At 42.3% G+C, this 20,442-nt stretch overlaps 1 long non-coding RNA gene across 1 annotated transcript; it reads left to right on the top strand.

Moving 5' to 3' along the window:
* Window positions 1-7,764: 7,764 nt before the first annotated feature.
* Window positions 7,765-20,245, top strand: LOC106149867. Its single transcript, XR_001236317.1, has 3 exons — window positions 7,765-8,025; window positions 15,170-15,447; window positions 19,949-20,245. It is a non-coding gene; the product is annotated as an uncharacterized LOC106149867 (long non-coding RNA).
* Window positions 20,246-20,442: the final 197 nt, after the last annotated feature.

Here is a 20,442-nt window from a genome sequence, read left to right as displayed (position 1 = left end):
TGACCCTTTCAAAACCATGAGCCGCAGGAGACCTCTCTCAGTTGCAGCTATCAGGTATTTCGCTGCAGCAGTGGGAAAGCTTACAGGCACAAAAGATAAGGCTTCAGTGTGTGAATCTGCGGGCTACACAAACACACACCCACAGCCCTTGTCTATATAAATACTTACTTGTTTTACATTATTGTGGACAGTACACTATATACCAAGAAGAATGACAGGAGCAATAGGTTTTAGATAATTACAAAGATTTCAGTGGATTCTGTCCCTATTCTGCACTTGCATGGATGCCTGCATTTTGAAATTTATTGTTGAACCTTATAAGAGCCTGAGGGCATTTAAAGGCTGCATTTTTAAGTCCACTTCCACCTGGTTGGGGTCTCTGAGCAGGGCTCCCCTAACAAGGACATTGACCCAGCAAGGGGACGGAAGGCTTCTTTCAGAGTGAAAATGTGAAATTGTGTCCTTCTGTGATAAATGCTGATCTGAGGCTCCCTTTAACCCTTGACTCTTTCCATTTTATTCTTAGGTTTATTATGTATAATTACATACATACATACATACAGTATCTCAAATCATCTTGGTTCATTTGGGAGCTCCGCATGGTACGCTTTAATTTTTTTTTTTTCCATTTTGCGAGCACTATTAAGAGTACTAACATTTACAAATGCTACATTTATGAAGATAAATCTAGCTTCATTATTTTGGAAAATAGACTATGTCCTCCTATTGGACATCACTGTAAATATTGTAAAGATTTCAAACAAAATACAAGTAAAGACTCTAGTGGTAAAAATGTGTTAGGAGTCCCGGATATAACCAACTGGTAGAATTTAAATGCACAATCATCCTTTCTTAAGGTCATTGAGGTAAACATGGATTTTTCTATGTCTTCCCTGCTGCTGTGGCTTCCTGTGCAGGACATGAAGAAAGGTGCACATGTCACACGCACCACCAGGCACATTCACACACCTGTTCACACACACATTCACACATGCAGTGCAATAGATCTTACTTGTTCAGATAAGCCTTGCAAAGAGAGAGCTGTTTAGGTCTAGGAAATGGGAGGTTTGCTTACCAGTGCAGGCTCCTGCCACCTGGGGAAATTTGGTTCCAGAGGCAGCAGGTTCTGGCAGAACCAGGCATCAGTACCTATGCAGTTAGCACTGCACACAGACACAACCCAGCCCTGCTGCCCACATTAATTGTGCTGACTTTCAAAACCTTATTCTTTCTCATTTGTAAAGGAAAAGGGAAATTTTACAACATGAGATTGTTAGGACTTCCTTTTGCTGCACATACAGGAATAGATACAGAGAGCGTCCACTGCAGTGAGTGATGAGTGAATATTATCTCCCAGCAGTAAGTTCTAGGGTTTTAGAGTAACTGGCTATGTGTAAACAGTGCATTGTTTAATTTTGTGCTTGTGTTGTTATAGCCTGGGGCTTTTTCCCTTGAACATCAGACATTCTCTATAATTTGGTAATGGAAAGACAGGAGGCAGGAAGTTAGAGGTAATGGAATGCTGAGGTTCCATCGGGAGTGGGGGTCATTCCTAAAGGGACATGGACCCCTTGTGGTGGGATAGGAGCAGGTGGGGCTCTGAGGGCCGAGGGAGGGGTTAGGGGGTGCGGAGAGAGATTCTGCCTCCGAAGAGCTACCAAAGAGGGAGGGTGCACCTACAGCAACCTTGCCAAGATGCCGCAGAAATGCTGGGATCATCACTGAGCCAAGCGTCCAGACTCAGGCAGTCAGGGCCGGTTCTGAACCTCACAAACTCTCCTGGGAGCATGTCCTCGTCACTCAGAACTGGGATGCTAAGCTCATGGGCCCCAGGCATGGAGAACCCACCAATGCATTGGGATTGTGCTAAGACGAGGTAAAGGGAAGACATTACAAGACGTAAACCAGCCCGTCAAGTAGAAATGGACCACAGGCAAGGGCAACACTGACAAGCACACCATAGCAGGGTGTAAGCATCCCAAGCAGAGAGCAATCCACTCATTTGTCCATCAATGGAAATGTAGGCTTTCAAGTTTCAGACCACTTCTGACCAACATTGTTTCATTTAGATCTATAACTAACATGACATACTAGCTTTTATTATGAAAATTATAAAAATTACAAATAATACAATATCATGTACATGATAGAGGGTTTTCTATTTATTTCTTGTTTGTGTAGACCTGCCATTATGAAATATTTCTTGTGGAGCCTTAAAGCAGAGACACACACAAACATACACACACACACACACACTCACACACCATATTTAGTCTGCATCCTGCGTTGCTTCTCTGTCTTGCTTTTCTGCCTTCATGATAATCATAAAATTCTGCTATCTCAGCAGCAAGATGCTGCTTTGACAGCTCTGGAAGGCTTAACAGATTTCAAATTATTTATCCTATAAGTTTTCCAGAAGACATTATATCCTTTAATTTTGTTTAGAAACTCACACGTACCTATATCAATTTTAAGACACATCAGTCACTGAAAAGTGTAGAAATATGATTCAATCTACATAGGTATTTTTGTAATTTTAAACTTGTCTATAACTCATATTTTTGAAGTTTTATAACTGTCCACTGCTTACACCCTAATAGAGGATGTCGCCAGGAGAGAGTAAACAACGCGTACCTGCTCATCTATTTCAATTTTCCATCCCTGTCAGTTACCTGCTCCTGGCTAGCCGTGGAAATTCGTAAACAGCAGTGTTGGTTCATCTGTATTCCTGCCTCCAAACATCAAATAAAGTCATCCATAAATTAATTTTATGAGCAATTACGTTCTTCCAAGTCAATACTTGCTAAATTGATTTCTCTTTTACAATCAAGATACAGTTTAGCTTCATTTTATAACCTGACGCATGGCTCTCAGGTAGTTTGCTGTTTTCTTTTTGGTTCCTAAAACTTTCTTTCTAATTTTCCTGGCAGCTGTTTGGATTCCATCTGTGCTATGACGCAGTGTCTCCCTTGTCTGTCAGGTGACGACATAGAATCAGAATCGAGGTGCACCAAGAGGTTCAGATCCATTTGCTGAAAGGAAGAGCAAACGAGTGAATCTGCTCCCACAACTGCACACCATGGTCCGGAGACGGGACAAACAGCTCAAGTTACTGCCGTGGCACCAGCACCAGCAGGCTGAGAAAGACCTTGGGAAAGCAGCCCCGGCGAGCAGCAGCAAGGCCTGCGAGACTCACACACTCCTTGAAATTGCTTTGCTCTCTGCTCTGCTATCGCAAAATACCTGAAGCCTGGTCATCTATGAGAAATGACTGTACACCTTCTGGAAGCTTGGAATTCCACCATCCTGACACCAGGGATCTAGTGTGTGCTTAGGAGCAGGGTCGTGGGAAGAGCCTTCTATGTCTCTTTGCATGGCAGGAAGGCAGAAAGAGCCAACAAGGGCCCACAGCCCATTCTTCCGACGCTGATGTCATTTGTGCAGGCTCCGACCTCAGGACCTAGGACTGCCCCAAGGTCCCGTGTCCCAACACCATCGCCTCAGAGGTAAGAATTCTGGAAGACATACCCGCTCCCAGTGTAGTAAGTCCACTTCTCACGGCCTTTGTCCTCGACAGCCCACCCTGACGATTCCTAGGGCTATGCCTGTAGTGGTGCTGTCCAGCATGAAGGCCACAGACTCATGCAGCTGATGCAGGTCAGAAAGGTGGGGTCACCATGCAAGTGCAAAGGACTCACTTCACCCTGAAGACCTCGCATTCTGGATGTGAAAGGGAGCCACCTTGTTAACAGTTCAGTGTTATTTCCACAAAGAACTGATTCTCTCCGTGGTATTCTGAACTGAATAAAATATACCATGAAAATGATTTTCATGTTTTTACTTTTTTAAATGTGCCTACTAGAAAACACAGGATAGGGTGCACGGCCAGTATTATGACTTGGTCATGTAGAACTGTGCTCCAAATCTTGCTGTGCTCTGTGGCATGGCGGTTAGGGTCACTGCAGCTCCCTGGACCCTGGGTGGGCAGAGTGGGGACGAGGTCCTGAGGAGGGCAGCTCTGTCTGAGCATCCTGGCTCTGGGTGTTGCTGCCTCTGGCTCTCAGGGCGTCGCTGGGATGTGGCTTGCAGTGCGAGGAGAAGGGGAAAAGTGGGGACATGCAGTAAAACTTACAAAGCTCCCACAATCCACACCACCAAGGTCCCTTCATGAGCACAGACCCTTCTCCTGTTGAATTCTTAGGTTTAACTCAGGAAGCCGCCTCACAAGCCCCACACGTGGGCTTCATTCCTGGGTGACAGTCTCTGTGCTCCAAGAAGTTCTGCAATGGCCCGAGGTCCCAGGAGGCCCTGGAGTGGAGCTCACTCCCAGTCTACATGCCGGGGGCATCCAGGAGCCTTTACCTCACCTGTCCACAGAAGGAAAGAGAACAGTAACAAGGATGTGCATAAGCTGGGAATTGCTTCTCACAAAAATGATGGGAGGACTCAATGCATCTCTAAATCTATGTATTTGTATTCGGATTTCCAACTATCGTTTTAAACCAAATCTGTTCAGAATATTTGCTGTCTAATCAAAATGTATGGTGAATGTTTAAATTTTTAAAAAGTAATTATTACAGAAAAAGCCACACTGCAATTAATTCCCCTCGGATTACTCTTCCTTACTTCAAATGCTCTTTTCCCATTGTTCTGGTCATGTTTTGAAGCAACTCTGGAGTCCTCTTTCCTGAGGGTCTTAAGAGGTGTGATCACAGATTCAGTGACTCCGGCTACCCAGCAGAAAGGCAGCTCATAGAACGTGAGTGTATTCCCTTCCACCAATTCACCAGATCTGGCATCGTGTAACTTCCGGCTCTTCCCTAAAGTGGAAATGAGCATGAAGAGTGAATGCTTTGAATCGATTCAATCAGACATCAAGGCACCCAGGACCCTGCGAATAAAACCACACAAAAGAGGACGCCAGAACTGCTGCAGATCAGGGCTGGAAGGATGGCGTGAGTGTGTTGGGAGGGAGAGGGATATTCTGAATGGGATAAGTGACAATGTCCTTGACTGCAATAAAGTTATTTTGAGTTTAGCCACTCACAGTACTTTTCAATCACATCTAATACTATTTTCAAAAAGGTAAAGAATCTCCAGATAATTTCTTATATTAATGAGAAAAATTCCATCAAATTCAATATGTATTCAACCAGAATCAATTTGAGTAACAAGTTTAATACTTGAGCTTTTTTGAATATTTTCATGTGAATAGTTATCAACAAAAATATTATACTCTTTCTACAAACATTAGCTGAGTTGTGCTTACTTAGTAAAGAAAATAAGACAATGAAGACATAGTTCTTATTCTCTTGGAATGAACAGATTATAGAACAAGAAAGAAAGGAAATAAATAACTACCATGAATTTCAGTACATACCGCATGATGTGCACAAGACAGCATAGAGACAGTTAATATATCACCTCTACTTGATGAGGGTACACACTCTCCCCAAAGAGTGTTTGTTTTGGGACATGGACCGAGAAAATGCACCTGCAATAAGTCAGAGCCATGAAACAGCATGTAGTACATGCAGCTGTCTGCACCCTGGCTCGCAGCTCTCCTTGCTCCAATGGCATCTGAAAGGAGCACAGAGGAGTGGGAGTCCTCCCGGGGAACATCAGTGGCCACAGCCATGGGTTTGCAGGGAACAAGCTCCCAGAGCCATGGGCGAGTGGCACCCTGGGGTCTGCCGTCAGCATGAGTATGGGCTTCTCTCTGCTCACAGGAAGCTGCTAAGTTGCAGCAGAAAGAAATGCAGATGGCAGGTGGATTGAGACTGCCAGAGGTAGGTGAAGACAAGGAAGCATCCCCGAGTTTTAGCACAAGGGTTATTTAACTGGCATCCAGTAAGGAATGGAGCTAAGAAACATGGCGGCAAGGGTCTGGTCAAGGACTGGAGGGCCTGCATGTCAGGAAAACCAAGTGGGCTGAATCAGGACACGCAGAAGAGTGCGGGACCTGGGTGGAAACCCGGCTGTTAGGGTTCATATTCACGGGTTTACTGCTTTTTAATGTGTATCCTTAAACATGTGTGAAATTGTGTCGCCTAAGTTGTCCAGTACCTGAAATTCAAAAGGTTGCACAGCTGATTCTTTTCTCTACATTTGGGGAAATAACTTGGAACTACTATTGACAGGGACTTAGCATTGGCGTCCCCTTGGCAGACCAGATAAATTGGCAACACAATAATCACTTGACCACTAGAAGTGCCAAAGGCCATAGTATTCCTAAGGAGGTCTCTCCAGTTTAATATATCCTAACAAAACATCTCAGAAATCCTGGATACTTTTATTTTATTTATCCAATTGTTCATATATAATTAAAGAATCTATGTGTTAAAGGAAGAAAATGAAATACTTGCTTTCTGAAGACTAATGTAAATTCACAGACAAGTTTGTGCCTCTCTCTCCCTCTCCCTCTCTCCTGGTGGTACTGGGGGTTGAACCTCACATCTTTACACTGAGCTACATCCCCTACCAATTTATTTTTATTTTGAGACAGGGTCTCCTTAAGTCACTAAGTTGCCCAGGATAGACTAGAACCTGTGATGCTCCTGCCTCAGCCTCCTGAGCTGCTGAGATTACAGGGCTGCACCACTATGTCCACAAGAACAGAGCTTTTTTGCCCTGCTCAACCCAAGAATCTGAAGGATCCCCTGGGTCTCCAGACTCTTCCATTCTTCCTCCTGCAGGACAGAGCAGGAGGCTTTGTCAGCTGCCACCAGGCTCCCCCTCTCCCCTGCTGCCTAGGGCTCCCCACCTGCTCAGGGTCCCCTTCACCCACAGAGAGGAGAGGAGCAGAGGGAGCATCCTGGCCCCTCTGCTCCTCCCCAGGTCTCGCATTGGGCTGCAATTTTACGACAAATCTGCCCTCAATGGATTCCTTTGCTTTTCAGCCATCGATTAATAACAAGTCATAGTTTGAGAAAAGCCAGGAGAAGAAAGCGCCAAAAGGTGCTGGAGCAGAGGCTGGGAACCCAGGGGCAGGAGGCTGGGAGGAAGGGAGGGTGGTGCCGGAAAACTCAGGCGCAACCAGAACCGCTGTTAAGGCCTCACTGGAGGAACGGAAGCCCCTAACGTAGTCCCACAGAAGTCCATTAAAGTGTCATAAATTTAACACTTTTAATCTCTTTGTGAATTGTGGATACTCCAATTTAGTGGTTCTACAAACTGTTGTCTTCCACATTCTCTTACTTAGCCTTCTCTAATTAATAGAAAATGTAATATTGCAAAATCAAAATACGAACACATCTATCTACCCCAACCATGTAAACATACCCAGGAATATAAAGCGAACCATGAGCTCCCAAACTTTATTAGGAAATAAAAGCTGAAGAACACTATTAAGCCACATATGGGCACATTTTGTTTGTTGACGCAGTACTAAGCATGCTCTAACGTGGAAGTAAAATTGATTTTTGTTTGTGAAGTAGGAAACAAAATCTTTTACAAGATGCCATTTAAAACTAAATACCATGGGTTTTGCAGAGCAGACGTGGTTTCAAGGATGAGATTATTATTCCTGTCCCCAAAAGCTTCTCATTTCATAGCAGTACTGGATTTTATAGAAATAATAAAGTAAGGGTGGCTGCAGTAAGCGTTTTGATAAATCAATAAGCACTTGAAGTACACTCAGCTTACCCTTAAACAAACAGCGTCTGGTGAAGCACTTGCTGTTGTCCCAGCAAAGGGCAAAGGTTGTTCTCAGTGCACGGTCATGTGCTATCACAACAGGTACAGGGAGGGGATAGGAACCTCCAGGGCAACCCTAACACAGGAATTATTCATGCAGTCACTCGAGAGCCTTGCAGGGCTGGAATTCCAGCCAGTGTGACTCTTAGCAGGGCACTCTTGCTGCCAGCCTACTGGTTTCTCTCGCAGGGAGACGGGAGGGGACTTCGGAATCCATCCCGAGGTGTCTGAGTCAGTCCTGAGGACTCATCTCATCCACAGAGGACACTTTCCAGGAGCTCCGACTGATGCATGAACCTGTAGACGTGTCCTACGTGCTTTCCTGCACAGGTATGTCAGCCAGCTTTCCACTACAAACTCAAAACATCTCAACCTGTGGTGGCGAACCTGGGGCATGCAAAGCCCACTCTGTCTGCACTGGAGCCAAATTGCGCCAGTGGCCGAGCATGGGATACTCAGGGATAATTGCAGTGTTGGCATTTTGCAATAAATAAGTGGGTTTGGAGTTGCTCTTTGAGCTCTGGGTCTCTGGAATTTTCACCATCACTGCCTTAGGAAATCAGTTCCGCTAGGGAAAAGGACTTTGAGTGGGGAGGGAGGGCATTGTGGGGTGATTAGGCCACCAATAGTTAGTAATCTGCAAGTGGGGAAAGTAGGCTCCTCCCTTCCCAATAATACAGGGAGGTCAGGCCCCAACCTCCCTGAGGACATTTCAAAGACGTACCTGGCAGGTCCAAGAAAGACCTTTGGGTTGTAGATTTACATCTCAAAGGACAGAGAAAGGATTTGCAATTGCAAATGTCAGAAAGTAAAAGCTCTAAGGAGAGATCAGGTGAGTCAGGTCAGGTTTTTGGCTGGAACAAATTAAATTCTAGCCAGGCCAGGTGGTGCAAGTTTGTAATCCCAGCAGGCTGTGAGGCTAAGGGAGGAGGATGGCAGGTTTGAGCCCAGCCTGGGCAGTTTATTGACTTTGGGAGACACTGTCTCCAAATTTAAAGAAGTAAATAACTAGATGGCCAGGGATGTAGCTTAGCGCAAAGGTCCTCAGTTCAATTACCAGGATCACAAAAATAATAAAGTACATTAAGAAATTACTTTCCTGCATAGAGCTCTTTGCTGGTGTTTTTTTGTTTGTTTGTTTGTTTGTTTTGCTGGTCTTTTAAGGAGGCTGAGGTTTTCCTAGGACGAGGCCATGAGCTGAGAGGGCCACGCTGGAGGTTGACCAGATCTCTTAGAGGGGGACACTTGGACGAGTCATGTGCGGTAACTGTGCTGTTCGCACAACAAAAGGCCAAATCAAATGTCATGTGTAACGCCATACTTGGTACACAGTGTCTTTTAAAAATGCACACTTTAAAGTGGTGTAAATTTTCAAATAATGAGTAGTGGAAAAGTGCAAATAACATCATAGAGTCAAAACATGACAAAGTAAAAAACTACATCGTCAGAGGCAGATGAGAAATAACATCTTCCCAGTGGTTCTTGAAACAGGGAACTGTGTAAGCAGTGATTCACCACCTAAGAAGACTTTCTCTTACATGAATCTATTCCACACTAGTGAGACATGGGGGTGAACGTTTATTCTTCCTGGGGAACTGCTGTCATGCCTACAGGAATGTGAAGGAAGACTATGGACAGCCAGAATACTTGGAAGAGACATCGTGCATTTCTGGTTTAAAAGTAAAATTCGAAGACCTCAATACAGAAAATATTTTCTACATTTTTAGAGAACATGGTAATCTTTAAAGAAAGTTCATAGAGGGGCTGGGGATTTAGCTCAGCGGCAAAGCGCCTGCCTGGCAAGCGCAAGGTCGTGAGTTCGGTTCCCGGTACCGGAGAAAAACCAAAAATTAAAAAAAAAAAAAGAAAGTTGATAGAAGTACTTAACGTTTCCTGAAAAAAATTTGCACAGAGTAATTTCACTTCCTCGGTCACCCTGAACCATTTAAAGGGGCTACAGGAAGATTCAGGTTGGTACCAGAGAAGGAAGAAAACTCATCACCAAGTAAAGTAAAGGCCGAGCTCTGGGAAGGGGAAAGGAGAAAAGAAGGAAGGGAAAAGAATTATCTTGTAATCTGAGCAGCTATTTTGAAGATAACAACATGCAATATAGCAACCATTGCTAAATTCCTATCATCTTGTTTTGAAATTCTGTTATTTTTTCTTACCTTTCAAATAAAAAAATTTAATAATTAAAAATAAAAGGATGGAGATGGAGTGCAATCTGAAGGATTTAGTCTCCAGTACTGTATAAATAAATAAACAAACAATGTAATTTAGTTAAACAAAATAAAGGCCGAGCTCAGATCTTTCCAGCAGAAGTGCTCAGGAATCCCAAGCAGACATTGACAGTGCTGCGAACCCCCATGAGTGCTTTGCTGACTGGCCAGAGGCTGCATCTTTGTCCCCCTCCCCAGCTGCTCCCACAGAGTCCAGGGTAACACACGTCCATGGCCTCACACTCTTGCCTCGCTTTCCCAGCGAAGCTGGTATTTTCCACTGGAGAGAAACGCTTGTAGGAATTCTGAAATATGCAAGACACGGAAGTTGAGCAGAAGACTGCAGTGCGAGCTTATTAACCATTAAGGCCCTTTCTAAACATCTTATTTAGCACGTGTTAATTTAAGCTGATCCTAACAGTGCACAGTTCCGTACTGTAACTATGTCATTCTTTTTTCTGTCAAATTTATATGATACTGCTTTAGAAAATCTGAGTAGAGACATTAAAGAACAATTAATTTAAAAATCATTTAATAATTCTTCTTATAAATAAATAAAATTAACTTTGCCTCTGGGCGACATCAGTCTGGTTTCTGTGAACAGTACATACCTGAGAACGCATGTACAATGAATTTTAGATTTTTACTGTGAAAATTCTCAGAAACGTCAAATAGAATTAAAAATCCAAGCTGGCTTAGTAACAGCTTATATCGAGCAGTGACTTCATACAAATTTCTTTTTCCACTCAGTTTTCTCTAGCAGTTGTGTGCAGATGTTAGTGAGGTTTCCTTTGAGATGTCTGTCTGGGTACCATGCCTGTTTTTTTATCAGTTTGCATACTTTTCCCTGTAGAATTCTCAGAGTACCTTACATGCTTTGGAAATCAACTTCTTGTCAGGTATCTAGTTTGCAAATGTTTTCTTCCATTCCATATATTTTCCTTGCACACTGTTGATTATTTTCTTCACTGTGCAGAAGCGTTTTCATCTGATGTAATCTCATTTCTCTATTTTTCCTTTTGTTCCCTATGTCCTCCAAAAATGCCTTTCATCATTCAAGATGTCCTGAAACATTCCTCCTATATTTCCCTGTAGGTGTTTCAAAGTTTCACATTTCCTTTGAAGTCTGCCATCCACTCTGAGCTGAGTTTTGTAACTGGTGGTGGATAACGGTCTGGTTTCATTCCTCTGCGTGTGGGTATCCCGGTTTCCCAGCTCCTTTATTGAAAAGAACGTCCTTGCTCTCGTGAAAACCCTTGGCTCTGGTTTTGAAAATCCGTTGGTTGTAGACTGCTGAGCTTCCCTCTGGGCACTGTGTTTGCACTTATACCAACCCTCACTGTTTTGACTGTGAAAAGCTTTGTAGTACATTTTGAACACAGGCAGTATGATATCTGCTGGTTCTTTTTGCTCAAGATGCTTTTGGTTATTTGAGGTGTGTTGTAGGTCCATATACCTTTCTAGTTCTTTGAAGAACCTCGTTGATATTGTTGTCATTGATATTTTTTTTTTCCTTTTTGGTTTTTTCCCAGTACCGGGATTCAAACTCACTACCTTGTGCTTCCCAGGCAGGCGCTGTACCACTGAGCTAAATCCCCAGCTCCCTGTTGTTGATATTTTGATAGGGATTATACTGAGCCCATAGATCATTTTGGGTAGGTTCTTAGCAGGATAATCATGTAGATGGAGGTATGTCACAAAGCTTTTCACACTAAGGAATATATCAAAAGGTGGAGGGTATAGTGATAGTTTAACTTCCTGTATTTGCACAAACAAGATTCTTTCCAGAACTTGGTTAATTCACTTCAAGGGGCTATGACAGTTTTAAGAAGACAAAGAAGGGAAGATGGAACTTAGGGCTTAATCACTGTCTCTTTATTTTATTAATGTGTTAAATGTTTTGTTTTTCTGAAGTGCTATGCTAACGTACGTCAAACAGGGTCCCCTGGCAGTGTGAGGATCCACTTAGACCTCTGTGATTGGCGTGAAGATTGTTTAAAGCTGAAGAGACTGGAGATTTAGCAGAAGCAGAAAGAAGCCTTTTTAGATCTGACCCCAAACACAATCTACATTCTGCAGCACCTGTACATTCCCTCTCTGGGGCAGGACTTCAATTTGCAGAAAACCCAGGAGTGGAGCCACCAGCAGTCTCCCTCCCAGGAGAGTTTCGGGCTGGAGAAAGAAAGAATGAGCACTCACATTGCGTAGACAAGCGCATCACCTACTTCCTGTCTCCTGCTTGTTTTGAAAACCCACATTTTCCTAGAGAAACTTGCATGCTCTTCCTGTGAGCTTCTGTCTTCTCTCCTTTTCCTGTAGGTAAGGGGGATAAATCTCCAGCTTTGTACGTAGAGAGCCCTTCCCAGTCTGCATCACAACTCAGGGAGTTTATATTTGTAATCCCATGAAAAGGTATTGCAATCCTAGGAGTTAATTCCAATCTACCACTTCCAGTGCAACCCATGGAGAGACTAAAGATACTCAGGCATATTTGTATTTATGGGGAGCCCAGGGGTCCTAAGTCCAGCCACAATGATGACCGTTCAGAACTAAGGCCTCCACCCAGGGCTGAAACTGGAGTTTATTCATTTGTGGAGAAGGGAGAGGCTTGAGGATGAGGGTGGCAGAAAGTAGGTGAGCGCTGTGAGCTGGGCCAGGTAGGAGGCCTGAAATCACCTCTGCAAATGCAGAGAGAGGATCTGCACAGAGTAATCTGCATGACACAATGGACATAGTATCTAATGTTCTGGGGTCCCTGCTTTAGCTCTGATGTGTGATCTTTCAAGCCCCAGGAAGTCGTAGCTTCTGTCTCGAGGCTGGATCCCAGCTGACAGGGTGGAGCACTGGCTCTTCATCCCATCTTGTCCTGGCTCACACAAGGGAATAGCAGGTGGGACTCCAGGGAAACACACCTGCAGTCTTCAAAGACCACCATCAGCACCTTGGCTGGACCCATATGCATTGCTTCAAGCCAATTTCAGGGACAAGAAAAAGTCCCAGCCAGCTCTGTACACATCAGTACATGGAAATAGGGTCAGGTTCAGCCAAAATGGAGACAACTGCTCCTCCTGTGAGGACAGTTGCCCAGGTGGTCCTCCACACTTTGTCCACTAAGGGAAGGAGATTCTTCTCTCGGCTCTTACATGCATGTGAATTTTTCTCCTATCAATTTACCTTCCCTATTTCAATGTACAGGCCGCCTAGTGCTGAAGCCAAGCTGCAGAAAACAACAGCCTTTCTTGTCCAAACTGAATAGAAATGCATGTTTAAAACTTGTGAGCATCACATTCACATTTTTGAATTCTTAAATTAGATTTTTCTTGTTAAGTTATGGAGTTCAAGAAAATTTTTCAATAATAGTGAAAGGATTCTTCACCAGTGAGGACTACACTAAGCGACCAGTGACAGACACCTGGAAAATAGAGGTCAAAGCAGCACAGATCTCTGGAGCAGAGCTATGAGGGATAGCTCTCTTGTGCTTCTTCCTTATCTGTAAGATGCGGCTTTTATAAAGGAACCTCACCAACACATCAGGAGCAACATCTGATTCCCTGAAGACAAGGTTTATCCAAAGGACATTTATTCTCCTTATCCTGATAATCAAAGAATACCAATGATCAGCAAATCCATTTCCATTAACAGAGGGTTATAATTATTGCTAATCAAGTGTCATTTGAATAACGAAGAAAAACCAAGATAAATAAAAATGGTTTTAAAATGTCAGCACTCCCTGGTACCCATGGGTACTGGCTCCAGCATCCTGAACGGACACCAAACTCCATGATGCTCAGTTCCCTTCTGTGAAGTGGCACGGTGCTTGCGTCCAAGCCATACACATCTTACCATCTGCCGTAAATCATCTCTGTGATGGCCAACACAGAACTGGTCCTATATAAATAGATATTGCACTGTTATACAATTGACAAAAAAGTGTCTGCTCAGTGTGGATGCCACCATTGCACATGTAACCTCTACCTGCAGCCGAACATTTTATTTATTTATTTAGGTTTTTTTCCAGAACCAAGAATCGAACTCATGACCTCACGTTTGCCAGGCAAGCGCTGTGCTGCTAAGCTAAATCCCTAGCCCCTCAGGCTAACATTTTAGATCAGCTATTCAGTGGATCACATATAAAATGACTCACAGGGTAGTATTTTCTACTTATCTATGTAGCTACCTTTACCAAATATTTTACTTTCTCCTAAGGCATCCATCTACTAGTGCCATTTTATTTCAGCCTTTAGGATTGGTTTGTTGATTGGTTGGCTGGTTCTTTAGAGTACTGGAAGTTGAGAGGGCCTTCTCAACCAGCTACATCCCTCGCCATTCTTTATGTTCTATTTTCAAATAAGGGACATGCTAATTTGTCCATGCTGGGCTCAAACTTGGGATCTTACTGCCTCTCAGAGTGCTAGTGATACAGGGGAAAGAAACTTACATCCTGAACGATACCTAGGACAAGTGTGTGTTCTCTAAAATTGAAGAACGAATTTTAGGAACAGAGGTTAAGAGCAGGATATATTTATTGCGGGAAAGAAAGCTTCTGTCCAAGAGAGGAATAGAAGGGGGCCCGAGTGGGATGCCCGGGACCCTGTCTTTCCTAGTAACTTTTATAGGGCAAAATCACAAGGTGAGGCAGGTCCAAAGTGGAAAACATGGGAACTCGCCAGGTAGACATGAAGTGGGATAAAACTACGGCCAGCCGGTAAGATTACAAGCATAATTGTTCAGGTAAAATTGATTAAATTGGAATCAAAAGGGGAAGCAAGGGACTAGCAAGCGGGCAAGCCTTTCCTGTAGGGGGTTGGGCTAGTGACTCTTCCTGGCCTTTTCAAGGTGATCCTACCTCTTTAGAATGTCAATCCCTGACGATTAGCCTTAGGGAGCTATGTGGGTGCATCTGTTTAATCTTTTGTCCACAGCTGGAGGTGTCTGCCTCCCCCATAGTTGCAAGGTGTCTCATATTCCACACTGACCCTTTCGAGGGCATGGCCCTGTCTGACTACCTATCATAATTTTAATATTTCTATCTAATTCAGCTGCCTATAACACTAGAATTGCAGGCATGCAATGCCACATCTGGCCATTTCGCCTTTGCTATACCAGCAACAAGCTCTTCCTGTTTTGGTTTACCTAGAAATGTCTTAATTTCTCCTTCATTTTTTAAGTGCAATTTAGTTGGACACAGAATTCTTGGTTGGCAGCTTTCTTTTACTTGCTAGAGCCCCTTTAAAACGTCACTCTGTTTCTTTCAGGCCTGAATTTTCTTCTTAAATGAACAACTGACTGCACTGCACCCTCGGTCTCTCACACCTGACAAGCCGCTCTCCCCTTGCTCTGTGTAGCTGCTCCCTCGGTCTCTGTTGTCAGTGGATGGACTAGCACCTGCTTTGCTGCGGCCCCGCTGAGAGACACTGACTTGGTGCTGCACACCACTTGCCCTGTCTGCCACCCTTCGGCCCAGATGGGTTCAAGAGTGTTTGTAGTTTTCTTAGTTTGATCTAACCCCTCAACTTACAAATGTTCTCTCCAGGTGAGAAATATAAATTCAAATTTCAAGTCAGTGCACGCTACAAGAGCTGAATTTAGATTTTCCAAGTTAAACTGTGTTATTTTTAACCTCTGTCTTCACGGGTAGCAAGACTGCCTAATATACTGTCAGTCTTCAAGCTAACCTGGCCAGCTCTCCCTCGTGCTCCTGCTGCTTCGGGGCCTCTCAGTTCTAACCTCGAGGCACGTGCTCTCTTCTGCGGACATCGAGGGCCACTGCAGCTCCCAGTACAGTCCACGCTTCCCAGTGGCTCTTCGTCCTGGTTCTCATAACCAGGACTTTCCCTCCTTTATAAGATCTGAAGTACATCTGAAAAGGCTTCCAGTTGCACATTTCTAAAGGTTGGTAAAAATGGGGCAAAATGCTGAGTAGGCTTTTTCCCATTTTTCCTTAACCTGGAGTGGGTTCACATCTCCTCAAACTACTTCACAGCATCCATCCGGTGAATAAGGAGAGCTGGGCGGTCACCCCCGATGCACCAGTTAACAAATCAGTCACACTGGCCTTGCTCACAGTGTTCTGGACAGCAGCTACTACAAAAGTCGATTTCTTCCCCTTAAATATATTTGTATTTACCTTCTCTGTTCACAGACTGTTTCATCTTCTGTTTCTAACTTTTAGTATTTACACCAAGTATTGTCTTAATATAGTAGCCTTTTGTTGCTACACGTTTTCTACAGCTTTTTATGGTGTGATTCTCTTCATTTCCCATTGTGCAGAATATTCAACAGTATCCTCAAATACTGCAATAGCTATAATTACCATATATATCTATATATCCATATCTATATATCTACACTTTTTTCAAGTACTACAATAGCTTCATGTATTACAATAGTATAATTTATATATATACTCTGTTTATGGACTAGTACAAATGTCTCATAATATTTTCATTAAATATCTTTGGAAATTCAACAGATTTTCTCAGATCTTAACGATTTCTAAAGGAATTATTTCCATTCTTCATTTTAGTAAATACTGAATCTAATATATTCCATTGATCAAATTAGGATGTTGAAAAGAACCAATTATACTTCTGTGCTTTACCTTTTAATTCTATTTCAATCATCAATAAATCTTATCTCCTCTACTTTTAATATAATCTTGATTTCATGCACTTTTTACTGTTTTCATTTTCACTGTGCTATCCATTTGCCATTCTTTCGCATTGAAACAGTGTACCATCGTTTTGGTTGGTCTTTATGATGCCAATGTTCTCCAAGCCAAAAACTATCTTAAAGAATGAGAAACATCTTCCAGAAGCAGAATCCTGCAATTTTAATCATTATTCAGTCAATTTTAATCAAAACTTATCATGGCTTCCCAGAGTAAAATATGAAAGTAGAAACAATGCAGAAAGACAAAATAAAACAAACAAAAACCCCTGGCTGCCTTATATCTTAAAATAGCAGTAATTATATTAAATATAAATGGCTTAAACATAGCAAGTGAGGAGATAGTGCAGTAGAAGGAATTTTTAATTTCTTAACATTATGTTGTCTATAAGAAACTTCCTTCTTCTGTAATAAATAATCCTGAAACAATATTTGAATATATAAAAAAGAAATTTGACTATTACATCTTATAAAATTCAAAATCTAACACAAGATGTGTTGTCATCTTTAATATCCAAAAGTGAAAAATATAAAACTTTTGGAAAACAACAGGGAAAAAAAATCAGAATTTTAATGAAGGCAAATATTTCTTGGAGCATACACAGCATTAACCTAAAATGATAAATGTTACTTAATCAAAATTAAAAAGTTCAGCCAGGCACAGTGGTACATGCATATAATCCCAGCACTTGGGAGGCTGAGGTAGGAGGATCTTTCAAGGCCTTAACTGCATAATGAGACCCTGTTTCCAAAAGATGAAAAAAAATTAGAAGTTCAATTTTTAATTGAAAAGCAGCTAGTGAAAAAAGTGAAAGATTAGCTACAGATTAAAAATATATATTCTACTGACATGTCTACACACACACACACACACACACACACACAAGTTCAAAAGTTTTTGTCCAGAATATATAGAAAACTCAATTACAACTCAGTCATAAGAATGAAATAATATCTTAAAAATGAACTCCTAACTCCGCAGAAAATTCACAGAAAAAGGTGTACATAGCCAATGGAAACATGAGAGTATTTTCAATACAAGAACTAATCAGAAAATTACAAATGAAAATAGCAAGGCAATTTTTACTAGAACTCAATTAAGATGGCTAAAATTCCACATTATGAAAAGTCCAAAATTGGTAAGATTGTAGTGCCAGTTTATGGTGACTCTCTCTCATATATTACTAATCATCTGACAAAAATAGAAATAAATTTGTCAAAATGCATGACAAGTCTTTACAATATAAATGTATGTTAAACATATAGCTACATAACTAATTTTCTAAGTACTCCACTCTTAGATTCCTAAGAGAAGAGATCATACACAAGCACAAAGATTTTTAAACAAATGTTTATAGAAGTTTTATTCATATTAGCCACAGTAGCCAAACAACAGCCTAAATGGAAACAGCTCAAATGCTAGTCACAAAAAGACTAGACAATCAGTTATGTATGGTACATCCACATAGTGTAAAACAACCCTTCAGTGAACATAAAGTAAGTCATTGATATGTGTAGTAACCCAGATAGTCTAGATAAAACCTGATAGCTGGCAATCCTAGATGCAAAATGTTTACCCTTTATAATCCCGTTTATATGAAGCCCAAGGCGTGGGGAATCCTACGTTGGATTATGTGTCAGGAAAGTGGCAAAGGTAATTAACTAGCAAGGGCCTGAGGGTGCTTTCCAGGGGACCTAAGTTGTCTCCACTTTAATTGTGATGTGGTGTTTCCATGAATGTCTGCGCTTATCAAAACTCATCATTTTGTACTTAATAAATTTTACATAAAATGTATAAATGCTACCGTTGCTTTTTCACCACGCATCATGCAGTTTGGACACAGGCAGCCTGAATCTGACAAGTAACTCCCGCTGTTCCATCTCAGGGCCCTTCTGTCATCCCAGCAGTCTTACCTCAGGATACCATGGCCAAAGCCATCGCCCGCCTCACCCCTTTGCGAATCCCTGTTGGGAATACAGAGTCAAGAGCAAGGTCAAAGTGAGGCTCTCAGAATGTAAGCACAATTTCAAGATTTTCATAGATGTCCTGGCCAATACCTACCACCTGCCGGCAGCTGGACGCTCTTCCACACATAAGAGACCCAAGCAAATACAATTTTTAAAATCTATGCAAGCTGCCATTCCCAACAGAATAAAAGTCTTACTGTTAAAAAAAGAGGTGAATGAATTTAGGTAATAAAATACTAGTCTCTGCCGAAGTCAGTCCGTTGAGGGCCAGCCTGAAAAGCACACTTCATACATAATAAAATTTCCCTATCTCCAAAATGTTAAGCTGAAGCCTCATTTGTCTACTGCACTAATCTCTGAGAAATAGTCCAGATATTTGACCATGTAGACACCTCTCCACTGTGCGTGTGCTGTTGAGATCCTCACATTTGACTAGGCAAGAAATTCACAATTTTTCTGCTCCAAAACCACCAAGTGTAAAATTGTTGAGAACAGACACCACAAACACCACGGCAATCTCATCTGGAGAACAGGAGTGTCAGCCTCACAGTGGTCGCCGGCTGACGGCAAGTGTCACCATCTGGAAGAGACACAGACGTCCCTTAGTGCCACAGGTCCGTGATTATGAGTCGTGTTTGTGTAGAACTGCTGCTGGATCTTTGCAGCAGGGCAGCCTGTGGCCCCAGGCAAGGAGAACCTAGCTGAGCCTCACATTGCTGCTCCACCTGCTCTACTAGCAATTTTTCTTTTTATACCTCTCTCTCTCTCTTTCTCTCCCTCTGCTTTCTGTGTAAGGATCTGGTGACTGTTATCCTATCCCTCTTTGCTTTTTCAACTCTTCCCTGGGTAGGCTTACTTAATTGAATTCATTTCTATTTGAGTTCCCACCTTCCTTTTGGTTCTTTTTGGGGACAGTGGAAACTTCTTTTTGTGGTACTAGGGACTTTGCAATGAGCTGAGTCCTTCCTTCCTCTCTTTCTCTCTTTCTCTCTTTTTCATTTTGAGACAGGGCTCACTAAATTGCCCAGGGTGTGCTTGAATTTGTAATTCTCCTGCCTCAGTCTCTCAGAATGCTGGGATTATAGGCAGACACACTACATCCACACAGATTTTGTATTTATTTTGTTTGTCTAATTAATAAGTACACAGATTTTGTATTTATTTTGTTTGTTTAATTAATAAGTTACTCAATGTGCTTTTAAAAGAAATGAAAACCTATTATAAAGACTCATTCTTTTTCATGATTTTAAAAATCCTATGCATCAGTTCACCGTTAATCTGGACTCGGACCCAAATGAGCTGTTGTTTAGTGGGCTTATTTCACCACCATGGATCTGGGGCTTTATTTCCTGAATTCACTGTAGTCAATTATTTATTTTTAATATTTTGTTATTTAGGGTTTGATTCCCAGAAAATGAAGAAATCCTTGACAGTGTCAATTGTAAGTAAGATATAAAGTTTCCTAAAACATTTAAACTTTTGGGCAGACAGGCTTTCTATCTAATGATCCTGGTCAGTGGAAGGTCTGAGGCATGCTGCAGATTGGGGACAGTTTAAAATGTGTCCTAATTGCTCCATGCTGTGGGAATGGCAATGTGTCGTCCACAGGAGCAGTGTTGCGAGATATATTCAGTTAAATCATTTGAATGACCTTATTTTCTCAAGAAACCTGGAGTAAAACAAACCTTCGTGGGAACTTCTTGACTTATGTATTAATGCTATTAATAAATGTAGGTTCCAAGACAGAGGTGTCTCGTGGCTACAACCAGGGTGACTGCAGAACTGTAGATTCCCGCTGACATCTGGTTGACCTGGTTCTCCTAGCTTCAGTGCAGTGCATGGCTAAGGGGAACTGACAGTCGTTGTGTATCTCCAGGATACACTTCCTAAC

This window comes from Chinchilla lanigera, unplaced genomic scaffold, assembly GCF_000276665.1.
Source record: "Chinchilla lanigera isolate Chin_1 unplaced genomic scaffold, ChiLan1.0 scaffold00055, whole genome shotgun sequence".
NCBI classification, from domain to species: Eukaryota; Metazoa; Chordata; class Mammalia; order Rodentia; family Chinchillidae; genus Chinchilla; species Chinchilla lanigera.
The sequence above is the reverse complement of the archived record's forward strand: the minus strand, read 5'-3'. Positions and strand labels throughout refer to the sequence as shown.